The sequence below is a fragment of the Sparus aurata genome, chromosome 21 (genome assembly GCF_900880675.1).
Source record: "Sparus aurata chromosome 21, fSpaAur1.1, whole genome shotgun sequence".
Taxonomy (NCBI): Eukaryota; Metazoa; Chordata; class Actinopteri; order Spariformes; family Sparidae; genus Sparus; species Sparus aurata.
The window spans coordinates 28,851,927-28,866,722 of NC_044207.1; positions in this window are offsets into that span (position 1 = coordinate 28,851,927).

A 14,796-nucleotide genomic window follows, 5' to 3' on the forward strand; every position below is an offset into this window, starting at 1 on the left:
ATGATAAAACATCAGACACAAAATAACGGTGTCAGCCTTTAAGAGATGGTCTTTTAAATAAGAGTCCTTTCGAAAATATCATCAATTGAAGGCATATAAATAATAATGTTGTCCATTTTCCTGTTTATTTGGTAGATATGTCCGTTACAATGATGTCAGTGTCTCTTTATCACCATTTCTCAGCCTGCCTGTTCTGGTAAAACTGATATGTCCTGTTGCGGTTCCTCTTTGACCTCCAGTGTGTGACTGATGTTTTTATTGGTGTCCTACTGACTCTGGAGTGATGCGCCTATTACAGAGGTCACAGAGGTCCATTATGTTACCACCCCCCACTCCTAACATGGCTTGACAGCACAGCTCAGGCTGCTTTTCCCCAAAGCATTTTCATTGTTGCTCCATTACCTCGCAGTGGAACAAAAACTCTCTATCCTAAAAACTCCTTTTAAAAAAAACCTGTTCACAAGGAATAAGTCATAAGTCATCATCTGCCCGTCACCCCACCTCTCAACATCGCCTCAATTTGAATTTGTTCCGCTTCATTTTCAAACACTCACATGATCTGTTTGCACAAGTTCCAGATTACATGCATGTCAGTGAATGTCCAGCCCTGGATGGTCCACGGGGGAAGTGATGGGGGGGAATTGCAGAAATATCTTGCGGTAATTGAGTTAAGCAGCACAGACAGTAGTGTTGCTGTAAGAGGGAACTTAGGGCTTATTATCTGCGGTTCAGAGTTATTTACTGTCTAAGCGTTTTTGACATGGTCGCAACTCACAAATTATCTGCGGTCAATATCTCAATCATCTGGTTTCACTAATGGCACGTATGTATTAACATGACATGAAAATGGGGGGGGAATTAGTTTTTTTTGACAGGACTGTGAAGTCAAAACTTCAGAGTGACGATGAATAAGTTGCGATTTAGGGGCAATTAGAAAAAAGTTCAGTTCAAAACATAAGACGTGTCCGGATGATAGCTCTAAGCTAAAGCTCTTAGCGAGGGGTCTACTAAATTATTGACATGCTGCTTACTTACCATATTTTCACTCTTGCCAAAGATGCCAAATGATGAGGGGAAAAACATATTCATCTATTCCCTAAGTGCTTCAAAGCACCCAAAGTGTAACCTAGACAAACTGAGCCAAATACAAACACTTGAAAAGAATATGATGATGTGGAAGCCAAATGGTGCCGCGCAGCGTCTGTAACAGGAGGCAGCGAGGGGAGTTTTGAAGAGCCATGCTGGGTTGTTGGCGGTGATGACATTCAAGCCGCGACACAGCTCACCGGGATGCGATTTAGAGCGTGTTCTTCCACCTTCCAAATGATGGCACATCTAAGAGGTGAAAATAGATCCTTCTGCCTTCTCGCAGGGTTCACAGACACTTTATTTCTGCTACTGAATCATGAAAAAGGTCTTTTTGGCTTTTGGAGCCATGAGGCATATTAAGCATAGTTTCAGCTTGGTTACAAACCTTCCCCAGCTCATTAAAACTAAGTTAAAAGTTAAAATAATGCTTGCTCTATTAAAAATAACAGTTAACTGACATTTTATGTATGTTTACTTGACCTAAAAGGTTACATTTTCTGGTCAAAGCAGTCTTAAAAGCAGCAGCTACATTTATTTTTCTATTACAAATGTGCTATGATATGAACTCAATGTGACCTAGTTGAGGCGAGGTTGAGAATAAATTACCCAAATCAATCATGTAGCCCATCAGAGATCAAATCTCTTTCATAAATTGAAGGTGTCCATCACTTTAACATCCTGTCACGTCCCATTTTGGGATGGCAGGGAAGCTCGGATGGTTTATAATGTTCAGGTTTAACTCACAGAGCAGCTGACGTGGTTGTGTTAGTTGAATCCTGATCCACTCCTGACCGTGAGATCTGACCTCTCTTTTGAAACGTACACACATGCATCTCAGAGGAATACACCAATAAACGAATTCCTGATTACGTTGTGCGCACGAAGGCCGCTGACTGTTCTGAAGATCTTGTTTTTCATTGATTACGCTGTACGTTGACCTCATCTTGGGGGGGCTCAGCGAGGAATTCATCCAAACTCTGAAAGGAAAACAAACTGGGCTCCAGCCATGAACTGTAATGGATCCTTGGGAAAACTCTGGTTTCCAGGACTAACTGGGACACTCAAATTAAACTACTCTGGAGAAACAATGACACAGACCTTAATATAACTGAGCAAACAAATCTTCGTTTGGGTCAAACTCAGATATATGCATATAAAGTAAACAGTTTAACCATTACAAAATACAAAGAATTAGTATGTGTCGACCCTACTTTGGTGGTAGGTTATTGCTTCATGGTCCCATGCAGTTTTCTTTCGAAACATGTCTGCCTGCACTGTGTGAATTTGTTCCCATTACTTTGGCAATTCTGGGCCTTGTGACAAGACACAGCAGCATGAATCACCAAGAAACAAAAGACTACAAGCTCTGTGGCGTCTCCGAGTTTTGCATGTCTTTCCTCTTTAACACCATCTGCAGTCGAAACTGGCACCAGGACACGTTGCATCATTCTCAGACCAAAACTGAGTCGATGGTAGTGATCAATCATTTGGTAGCAATGGCTGCAGAAAAGTCGCATTTCGTTTCTGAGGATTCAAGTGAGTCTTCCGTAAAGTTTAAAATGGAAGAACATGGAGATTCAATGGCATAATTAGTATTTGGGATGATAATGATCGTTGTTAATCAAACTAAAGCTCTTAAAGATCTCTCATTGGCAGTGTTGAGTCTTATTCGTCTAATTGTATGGATTAATCATCATCGTACGTTTTTTCAAAGATTACAACATGATTTTGAGACTCCCCCTCCAGTAAAAAATGTGTTTTACTTGTTGCTCCTACTGTCGACTATTTGAGCTTCACTGTGTAGAATGATGTTTGTGCACCAACACTCGAGAGTATTGGGATGGATTTGTAGCTGATGTAGCAGGGAGGTTCCCTGGTTGCTACCACCCCGGCTCTCGAAGTTGATTAAAGCGAAACTCTCGCCAAAAAGCAACCAAGGCTTTATTTGGGATTGAATATGAGTCAAACCTTCGTGTGAAAGCATAATTACGACAAAAGAGGCACTTTTAAGATTTACCGTAGTTTAGGTTTTGGGCACGTTAATTTTGAACGGGAGTGCATGGGGCAGGACATGCTAGCATCAAAATCGCTATTTTTAGAACACTAAGAAGGCTCGACACAACATGAAACTTTGCTCGTAGCATCACCAGGGTCTCTACTCATGAACACGAGCATTGAGAACATTGTTGAACAAACAAAGTGCCTCTTTCGTCGTAATTATGCTTTCACACGAAGGTTTGACTCATATTCAATCCCAAATAAAGCCTCGGTTGCTTTTTGGCGGGAGTTTCGCATTAAGGCAACTATTTCTGGACTCTACCTGCTACAAGCAATCTTCCAGAAAACGTTGCTTGGATTGGATTGACTTACATGGTAGTGGCTCACATCGGAACAACTTGCAACTTGGTGAGATGGTCCTTGTGGCACTCATCAATGTTTTCTAAGAATCAGAGAGACTGCTCGAGATTGTTGTCAAACACAAAACTCGAGTTCAGGTTCTTTGATGGAAGGTTTGAGGCGACATGGATGCACCACAGTGCGGCTCACAGATGATCTTACCCAGGAACCACCAGTCAGAACTTATCGGAATCCAAGTGGATTCCCGGGCACAGTGACTCGCTTACCACCATCTATGTATACTTCTTCTCACTTGTGCTCAAAGCTGTGACAAATTCCAGAGCTGCATGGGAGAACTTGCTCAGAAGAATAGGTCAGGTGGTGAAGCCTCTACAACCAAATCATCGTGTTCATGTATCTATCATTTTATGACTCATTAGGCGCAAAGTGGGTGATGATGGCTGTGCGATTCGGGTGGTACATCGAGTTGGAAAGGGTTTCAATCTACTCCCTGATCAGTCAGAGACTACTTGGCCTTTTCATTGTTGGGAGTCCTCCCTACTGTCCTTTGAGGCAGCTGTGAAGAAGAGAACAACATGGATCTCTTTGCCCTCTTTGCGAGTGTGTCTTGATTGCCCTGAGGCTTTGCAGGTTGGTTCCCGAACTTGGTGCCTTTTTTCTGCATGGCTTTCTTTCGCTTGTCTGTCCAGATAGCAATGCCCTTTGGATCAATGTGGTTTATTGGAATTGATGCCTTATGAGGCCCTCAGTCCTGAAAAATGAACTAAACAAGTTCGATGCTGCTGCACTTGGCTGCAGACTAGCTGAGCAACTCCGATGATGACGCTGTTCTTTCATTAGGACTTTGTAATTTAATACAGAATTCAACTTTGACTACACTCAAAGTGTGGTTGAGTTGGTGTTCTTTTAGAGTAATGTGGAATAGAGGTCAACTGAAAACCCCAAACCTCTTGGTACTGTATATAAAGAGTTTGACACTAGAAGATTGATTTCATATCTATTGGATGTGTTCATTTTCACTGTGCTCATTGAAAATAAGATATCAAGAGGCGAGCCTACGAGAATGATTTGTCACATCACAAATATTTGGTCCAGTATTCATAAACAAGCACAATGTGGAGACATGAATCCTTCATTGCACCACTAATAATGGACTTTACAGTGCTTTTAATTAAGGAATTATCCCTTTTTTCTGCTATAACCATGTCAGGCACAAGGAATTAGAAATGTTTTACTTCCTCATCTACTTCTATAAATGTTTAGATCTGCCAACATTTCTACAGGTTGGAAGTCAGACTTTGCATGAAATATATGAAAAATGTTTAACTGAATTCAGACGCTGGAGAATCATAGTTGTTGAATATATAAATTAGAATCATGTGGTCAAATGTTACATTGTTTGTCCTTTAACTTACTGAACCTCCAACACATTTTTTCTGTGGAGTAAAAGCAGGTGGACACTACATGTAAAATGTATTCATATGCATGTGCAGCCGTTTTTTTTGCGTCTCTGAGAACCTGACGGGATTTAGAATTCCATGGAGGAGGAAACATTTAAGCTTTTTTCTCTCATTCCCAGTTCGGCCTTATTTGCGTTTCAGTGGACAAGTTATGTGAAAAGCCTTTTCTTTCCCCTCCTCAGTGCCACGGCCACCAGTTACAGCGGTGCCAGCCCCGGCTTTGTTATTTATCTATTTATTTAGCTGCCGGAGTTAAATGGCTTAGTGACAAATTAGAGTGTAACGATAATGACCGCGATAGTTAACAACGCTCGCTTCTCATCGAACAGAGGAGGGAATTTCCAATGCTCCTTTTCTCTCATTCTTATCCCGGCGTATTTCACACCACCTCAATGTGAATGACAATTACTGCCCCCGATGTGAAAGGGAGCTCTGAACTTTGTTTTCTTTTTTTTCCTCCTTGGAATCTAATGTGGCAATCCAGCAGCCGAGCGCGGGTTGTGACTGAAGCACACAATAAGGGGGGAGGGTTTTTTTTTTTCTAAGAGGAGCAGGTCGAGGTTTGCAAAAAAAAAAAAGGGGGTCAAGAATCAAAATGAGAATGACATTTGCCATCAGCGGAGGCCTGCTTTATGCCAGCCATTGATGCGCCTTTTCCCAAAGTGAGCCTGCAAGAGGACGGATCTGCATTGCAAATTGGCAGCGCACTGGCCCTTTTCACAAGTGGACAGGCGGGCCGGGGGCATGGTTCCCACACACACCCCATCCGTCATTCATTCCGCCCCCCGACAAACACCCAACCCCCCACCCTCCCGTCCGAAAAAAAAACCTCTGCTCGCCCAAGTGGCCCCAATCGTAGCCACGGCGGAGGCGGCCCAGCGTTCTCCCAGGCTGACTCCCCAGAGCAGGCACACACAGTGGGGGCTTTGTTCCAGCAGCAAGGCCTGGGGAGGGTCCGGGTCAAGGGGAGGGGACCGGCAGCTTTGACAGGCTGTAAGTAAAGGTGTAGTCTGCGCGGTTTTGCTAGTTTCCCCCCTTAACGCTAAACTGCATGTTTGTTTGTTTGTTTTCCCCTCAGCTTTGCCATCTAAAAAGCACTTTTGTGCGCACGGTGTATACAGAGTTACCATTATGTGAGGCGTTAAGGTGCATGAATGTGGCTTGTTTAAGCTGTCAGACCTTTGAAGTGGTTTCACAAAGTAGTTAATTCTTTTCTTTAAATGACAAACTGGATTTTTCTTGCACTCTGATCACTCCAAAAAGTCACCGTAATTTATGTTGCATCTACGTGGGTTAAACAAAACAAAACAAATAGTCATGATAGTCAGTAATATGGACAAAGTCTCTGTAAAATGAATCAATAAATACGTGGAAAAGCTCATTGAGAGGCCTCACACGGCCTCGGCCACTCTCACAGGTGTTTTCACTTATGTTGCCTGATGAGATCTTTCCTCACAGGACAGAGTTTGCATGTAGAGGCCGTTCTGCTCTTGATTGACATCTCTTATGTTAGATTCCAAATTTAGAGGAAGTTTAAAATTGATTCTAAAACTAATTTACAAACTGGCAAAGTGTAATGGCACCAAACTCTGAGTAACACGAGCAGACCGGTTAGTGTTTGAGAGAAGTCTGGCAGAAGACTTTTTGAAATTGCATTTCCAATAATCCAACCAGGAAATTAATAAAAGCTCGGATGACTTTCTTGATGTCATAAAGTGACAGATTGGGTTCAGTTTTCCTTTTTGGATCTCTGAGCTAACCTGACGGCTTTGTTAAAATGTAAAACCAAGTCAGTGAGTAAGCTGATGTCAATCAAACACAGTCTGTGTGCCCACACAGTCCTGAGGAGAGGTCTAATCAGGCAGCAGAAATGAAAAACACCTGTGTGGTGGATCACGGCAGCGCCAGACCTTTTGAATTACTGCAAAAACATTCCAAAATGTTTAGAAGAATAAGTTAAACATGTATTTAAGATGAATGGATGAGCTGGGAGTCACTTTAATGACACCCAAACTGCCAGAATAAACCATTAGATACGTTTCATATCATACAAAACCTAATATATGTTTTATTCCTTTTCAGTTTTATGTTGCTGTGGTTATGTCCTGGTTCGGTTTAGGCACAAAGACCATCAGTTAGAGTTCAGAAAAGTTCATGTTTCATCTTAAATAATCTGTTTGTGTTGCTAAAATCTAAGCTACGTGTTATCTGATAAATATTGTTACTTTTAGATTGATTACAAGCAGGGCTGTAAACTAGCGGTCGCCACTCATCAAATGCGACTAAAATATTCCCCTGGCGACTTAATTTTGGAGGGATACATGCCAAGGGGCGGGTAAATGTTTGTCCTGATAGTCGTGCTCTTGCAATAAATTATGCATGATATAGCAAAACATTGTAGTAGCTGTAAAGTGATAAATTATGACGGTAGCAATTGTAGTGCTAAACCAGCTATTTGTTGTGTGTCGCACTGAAGTAGCTCCCCTACGTCACCGCCGTAGAAAATAGTTCCCCTCAGAAGCAACGTAGCGTGCGCGTCACTGCTCTTTAAAAGTTTGGCGCAGTGATTGTGATTCGAGCGCAGAAATGACGACACCTCTAACTCGTGAGCTGAGGGAAGTTGTACTTAAGTTGTGCATAATTTCTAAACGACTTCCTTCAATTAGGTTTCAGTATGATAATCAAGTGGCTTAATATGAGAACAGTTGTCACGTCACAAAACGTGTAAAACCACGTCTATCAAATCCAGTGTAAACGTTATTATGGTACAGTCGCCACTGACAAGTCTATTACAGAGCCTGATAGTTAATTAATGAGTGTTTCCTTTGTCAAAGTTTTGCACTGTTCAAGTTTTCAATTTGCAATGTTATGAAATTTAATTAATAATGTATTTCTAAATAATATTTTGGCCTCTTTTCTAAGCATGTATTGTTATATAATACTGTTATCTCCATGAAACATACTGAAACAGATGTATATGCAACAAAAAGAGGCAATTTATTATTTGGCCGGTAAAAAATTTACTTGGCCGGTAGATTCTTTCATCTTTCCCCTTGGCAGGTGAGCCAAAAAGTTAGTTTACAGCCCTGATTACAAGAAAGTTTTTGTGAAGTTCCAGCAGGTTACCTGTCTATTGTGATCTCAAGTACTTTCAACCTGGTTGATTCGAGCAGAGTCTCATCAATCAGACTGAAGGCGTGTTGGAAGACGACGCCTCGACAATCACAAAGTTACAAAGGTGGGTCATCTTGGGTTGGTTGTTTCTTTAGCCGTACGAAGCAGCACAGCCAGCAGCTCCTCTATATTCATCAGGGTTTCATAGAAAACAAAAGATAGTCAGAGCAAAGATTCCATCGGTCGTTGAATCATCTCTTTCCAACTCGTGAAGAGAAAAAAAATCCAAAGTGGTCGACTGGAAAACTTGTGCAAACTTTGCATATCTTTTGAGATGATGATGTAAATTCAATTTTTACTAATGTGTTTAAAGTATATTATGTGTCTGTGTTTTTTGCATTATAGACACAATCCAGGATAAAAAAAAATTTAAACAAAAGACAAATCTAATAACTCACCAGCACTTAATCTTTCCCTTTCTGTCCTGATCGAATGTGCAGTCGACGGATTGCATAACCTTTTGGAACTGAGACTCTGGTTTGTCTTCTCTTAAATCTGGGGGCCCCAAAAAAAAGTTCCCAAGACAAATGTTGACTTTTGCAGACAATGTTTTGTTTTTCCCCTCGTGCGCAGCCGAACACAATTCACCTTCACTATTCAACCGTTAGCTCCCTGTTCAAAACAAGAGCAAACACCTCCTCATGGTGCTGGAGGTAAACTGCATCATTAGCACAGTAGGAAGCATGAAATATGAAGTAAGACCTCAGCGCCGGCTACAACATCCTCACCTCCTGTTTCAGAGTTATGACGGATCGGTATTTCTCTCACATTTCTTTCCTCTACGGAGCTGAAATTTTTAACATCTGTTGGTGAAATTAACGTTGAGAGGCACGGCCAAAAAACAGCGAGTCAGCCGACGCTGGAAATAAAAACAAGGTAAAATAGCTGTCGGCCGTGTTGTGAAGACGGAGGAGGCGAGAGGGGGATGCCACGCTTAATTGTGCGCAGTCTTCATGCCTGCAGACGTCTGCCCTCACTCCTCCAAACAAGTGGCGAACTGCTGATGTGACGCTAAAATGTGTTTGGTAAAGCAAAAAAAAACAAAAAAACAACAGCTTTTGGTTTCGGAGCGCTCACTGGCAACGACTTCATGTTTTTCCTGACACGGTGATTAGAAATTTCAAGCTTATTTGAATTCTGACAGCCTGAAAGTGTGTTTCAGAAACATCACCAGCAGAAAGCCCAAAAAAAAAAAAAAATCTAAATGTTTATTCAAGAATTTCTGTCAAATCTGACAGACAGAAAACGCTTAATCCTGAGGAAGGAACTACAAATGCTTTATCGACCATTTACCAGATGCTACATGTGTTTTTCCCCTTGAACTACAATTTGAAGAAAAAAAACAAAAAAACAAACTCATTGAAATGACAAATGTGTCTCTGCGAAGTTTTTCTTTCTCTTTCTCACTTCAAGTGATGAAAGCTCCCGCCCTCACCAGCAACAACAGCGTCTGAGAGCTCACTTCAAAAACGACCATAAATTGTAACCCCCTGTAAAGTCCCCTTTGTCCCAGCTTTTAATATCAAGAGTTTTATTGCCGGCCTTGGCATTGTGAATGGGCCTGGTGAAGTGTTACTGACGGTGAATGGGCTCTGGGTGTTGTGGTAGTAGAGTTCTCAAGGTCGCCTTAAAGCATCCCTCCCTCCCTCGTCCTCCATCCTCCTCCTCCATCCCCAACACACTGCTTATCCTACATTTGTGGCGTTTAAAGGGAAACATAACAGCGACGGAGACATTTAGGTCTTTTATCTTTTATCCGTAGAGGGAGAGCTAAGTTTGACAGGTGACATGTTGAAAAAGACCAGGACGGAGTAACACCTGGTGTCGATTCATACAGACGTTTGAGAGAAAAATCTGAATGTTGCAACTGCTGCTCATTCATTTAATTTGCTTTTAGTTGGCGGCTACTCTTGCATGCAGTTTCTGTTCGTCGTGCACATTTGATTGGTGGTGGCTCGTGTGACTCTGGAGCTAAACTGTAGAAACCTAGCATTTTTGATCGCTTTAAAAGGGAACAAACAAACAAACAAAACAAAAACTGAGGTGCGTCCATTTGTTTTGGAAGCGAGTGACAGATCGCAGGATGGATCGTGATGAGCAAATGTATTTATATTTGATTTTATATGTGCACAGGTGATGATAACTTTATAAAAATAGCAGCTGATGGTCTCGTTTGCTGTGACAGGTCGCTTATAATCACCAGAGGAATCACGAGAATCATGAGGCTGTGCAACTGGACTTTGCTGCTCCACTTTCAGGTGGCCCAAACTGGCATTTCATCAGAACATGTCATCATGTTCATTATATGTTAATGATTGACTCTCATATCTGGAGCTGCAGGGCAAATCGAGAAGGCAGTTTGAGAATCAACATTTGGCCGTGTGAATGCTTTTTAAGGAGACAAAACCAGGTGTTTTTCCTAAAACTGAGTGGTTTTTATGCCCCAACCTAACCAGACCATACGCACACAGTTGTCAGAGAATCAAATAGAAAATTGAACTGAAGGAAACATGAAGTTACAATAAAAAGAAAGTGAAGGGAAAGTTTCATTAATTAAGACTGCATTAATGTACACCGGCAACATTTATTCTATCGAATGCGTCGAGCTGTGAAACAAAAATCATCACGTAACGAAAAAAAGAGCAATGAAACAAACAAATACAGCAGAAACATAATAAACCACATCAGTCGAGGTTGAAAGACGCTGAGGGAAGAGATTCCATGAGCCAGTCACGCTGTTAAAAACACATGATGCCTGTATGGCGATTACATAACTGCCAGTATGGAATGCAAATATAATTATAATATTCCTCCAAAGAGCCAAATATGTCACACAGATGACTTTTCCTTGCACGTTTACCTTTCATCCCGTCCTTTTCTGCAGGGAGGCACAGATGCTGTCACCCCGGGATGATTATGTAGATAATAAGCAGGAGAAACAAAATAAGGGCCGAGGTGAGGAGGTGGAGAGGGTATTTATTTTTTTCTCCTTGGACGGGGGAACCTGGTGGTTTTTATATTGGCCTGTGTGAAAGGCGAGGCTGCTCAGGGGCCCTTTGTCAGCGCTGCCCCGTCTCTCTGTCTCCGCCTTTATGTTTGGATGCCTTTGAGACGGGACGTGAAGGTATGTGGCCGGTGGAGAGTGCGAGCTCAGGGATGAATGGCTTCACGTTCTGAGTTGTTTTTAAAGTACAGGGTTGTTTTCACCCCAGTGTGTCCTGAACTCCAGGACGCCTCAAAGCAGCAGAGCGGCAGCACTGCTCTGTGGCTGAGTGGATTAATTATAGAGGCATCCAGTCATGGTGTTTCTGGGGAATTAGGGCTGAGATGCACGCAGATAAACACTCGGGTAAATGTTGGCGATGTACGTTTTTGATATGTTTAAAACCTTTATGTTGAATCTGGATATTTATGTTACATCTTATGATGTGACTACACAACTGCTCATGGTCAGTTGGTAAGTGTTGGAGAAAACGTCCTGATGTTTCATGAAAAATGAAGTTGAAAGTGTTCTTACCCAGCAGTCACACCGCCACCATCCCGCTCCTACATAAAATCAGAACACAATATTGAAGAAATGTTTATTATGGTACATTTTGCAGGAGATAAATATGACAACCCAGTCATCAGAATAAATGTTAGCTACGTAAGTTTCTGCAAAACTACAGATAACTTAAAACTTCAGGTTTTCTTGGATTCAGTTTTCAGTTTTTCTCTTGTTACAACGCTGTGCTTATGCTCCGGTTGTGTTCAGGCACGTTAAAAACACTTGGTCGGGGTTAGGAAAACATCATGGTTTGGCTTAAAATACCAAAAACATGGCTGGAAACCTTCCGAGTTCGTGTTCAAAACATCTGGTTGTGTTGCCACAAACACAGCTGACAGCATACCAAACAATTTTGATATTTATTTAACATTTTGTGCTGTTATTTAGACATATTTGTGCAATCTGAAGGCGTCGCCTTGGACTTCTGATAATGGATTCATTGAAAAATAAAGAACAAAACAAAAAACATTTGGTTGCAGCCTTCGATAGATTTATCGAACACCACCACTTTTATCTGGAGAAAATAAAAAGTGAAGTTTTTCATGTTAAACACAAAGTTATGATACACAACGTACCACCGCCAACACAATTAAACACAACAATGCACCAACACACATGCTCTTTCTTAACACTCTGCCGTAAGTCAAACACGGATCATCTCATTTCCAGTGCAGCAGACTGTGTTTCTCATCAGCAGCTCATGACTTGACTTGAATTTGCAACAAAACCTAAAAGGGTTATTGGGGTTTGTCGGGCATTTGCGAGGAAATGCAGCAGGAAACAGTTTTCTTATGCCGCGGTAAGAAGGTGAAAATGAGAATTTCAGTTGACAAAAGTGAACTTTGGTGTTCTCCGTTCAGAGTCTGTCAAGCGTTCCCCTCTCCGAGCCTCCATGAGACAACTATTAACGAGCGAGCTGATTTCAAAGGCCCTCTGGGTTGGAGAGACTGCATGTCCGGGCATCTGTGGAGGAAAAAAAAAAAGAAAAAGTCCCATATTGCTCTCTCGCTCCCTCTCTGTCTCCTCTCTCTGCCTTTGAGAACTGACAGAAGTTTCGACAGTGGCAGTAAATTCACTTCGCAGACCTGCTGGGAGGCAGGGGAGCGCAGCGATGGGAAGGCCTTTCTGCACTTCAAGGACCCCGAGCGTCTGCCGGATAGCCTGTCAAAAATACTAAGGCTGATAATAAATTTGCTTTTTTTTTTTTTTTTTTGCACAGCTGTGGCTGTGAAACGAGCGCAGAGGCACCGGGGGTGGAGGAGAGAGAGCTACAGGAGACAAATCTGTATGAGGCAACTGGCTGGCCTAACTTTTTTACAGAGGGAGCGATTGTTCAAACAGTGACGGCGAGAAGAAGAGTGAAATTTATCACCGCTGCACACGTCTTCAAATACAGAGCGCTTCTTCTGTGTCAGATGGGGTTTCATTCATAATGTCTGCAATGGACCTTTTAATGATTCCGCGACACAGATGAGTCTAATCTGAAGCAGAAGTTACGATCATACATAAGATTTGATGTGTGATGGCTGGAGATAAAGGATGATGTGGAGCAATCAGCCAGTGTTATAAGGTCGGCTAAATGAATCCTGTCTACAAACAACTACTCGATGATGCATCTCAGGACGACACGGCGGACCAAAAAGTCTGCTGCTGAGTTTAGCAGAACTGATTAAGCAGTCTGCTTTTTATTTCATGCATCTACCTGGGGTCCTGCCTTACCTTACCCACAATGCAATCTGACTGATGGCTTTTTTTTAGATTCTCAGCCCAAAACGACATTAACTCGAGTGATACCAGTGGAAATCGATCATATTTTGGGTGACTCCCTCACAAAAAAAAAGAAAAAAATGGGATCAGATCTACAACAAATCAGAGTATTTAAAGTGAAACTCTCGCCAAAAAGCAACCAACGCTTTATTTGTGATTAAATATGAGTCAAACCTTCGTGTAAAAGCATAATTACGACCGAAGAGGCACTTTTAAGATTCACCGTAGTTTCGTTTTCGGGCAAGCTACCTGCAACCTAACAGGCAGGAGAGTAATGGTGGACCGCTCCTCAAGACTTCCTGTTAGGTCGCACTCGGCGATCGACACTTTCTGTCTGCCATGACGGCGGCGCGCCGGAGATGCAGCTACTAATGTGAATTGTCCAAAAACCCTCTTTTTAGTAAACTCTTTGAACACAAACATTGGGCCTCATTCACCAATATCTTCTTAAGAATCTTCTTAGATTCTCTCTTAAGTTGTTCTTAAGAGGTTCCTTAAGAAAACCCTACGTCAGATTCACCAACTCGTTCGTACGCCTCAGAATTGTTCGCAGCTGTGTTCTTACATTGATGAAAGCCGTAGCAGCAATATATATGCCATTAATTTGCGGGCCTTGGATGGAGAAATGCCACATATAAATATGGTGGGGGGTTACTAATTGATGGCATGTTTCCAATTTACTTGATTTATCTTAAATCATTGGCACATTTAATTTATTTTAGAATTTAAATTCTTTGTAAATGACCAAACACATGAAATAAATAAATAAATGAATAAATATGACAGAATTATCACTGTAATATTGCATTTTATTGAACTACACAAGAGAAGAAAACACAACCATGCCAACATTTCGGCACTGAAATATGCGTAAGAGCACTCCTGAGTGTTCGTAGGATTTGTTCTTGCCTAAGAAAAAATCCTAGATAAGAAAAAATTCATGAATGCCACAATCTTCGTAAAATCTTCGTAAGTGGGACTTAAGAACAAATTTGTTCGTAAGAACGGTTCATGAATGAGGCCCAATGTTCTCAATGCTCGTGTTCATGTGTAGAGACCCTGGTGATGCTACGAGCAAAGTTTCAAGTTGTGTCGAGCCTTCTTGGTGTTTTAAAAACAGTGTAAATCTAGTGTAAAATAGTGTCAAAATACGGTAAATCTTAAAAGTGCCTCTTTCGTCGTAATTAAGCTTTTACACGAAGGTTTGCATGGAAGAAACGGAAGAAATATTTAGGCTTATTAGCAGCAATTAAAACTATCATTCACACAAACAACTGCACGATTTCAGACTGTACAGGTGATTTAAGTGAAACATAACTAACCACGCTTAAACCCCATTGGCTCACAGAACATTGGTATCAAACTAGACTATATATAGTGAAGTCAACGTGTGACTCCGGC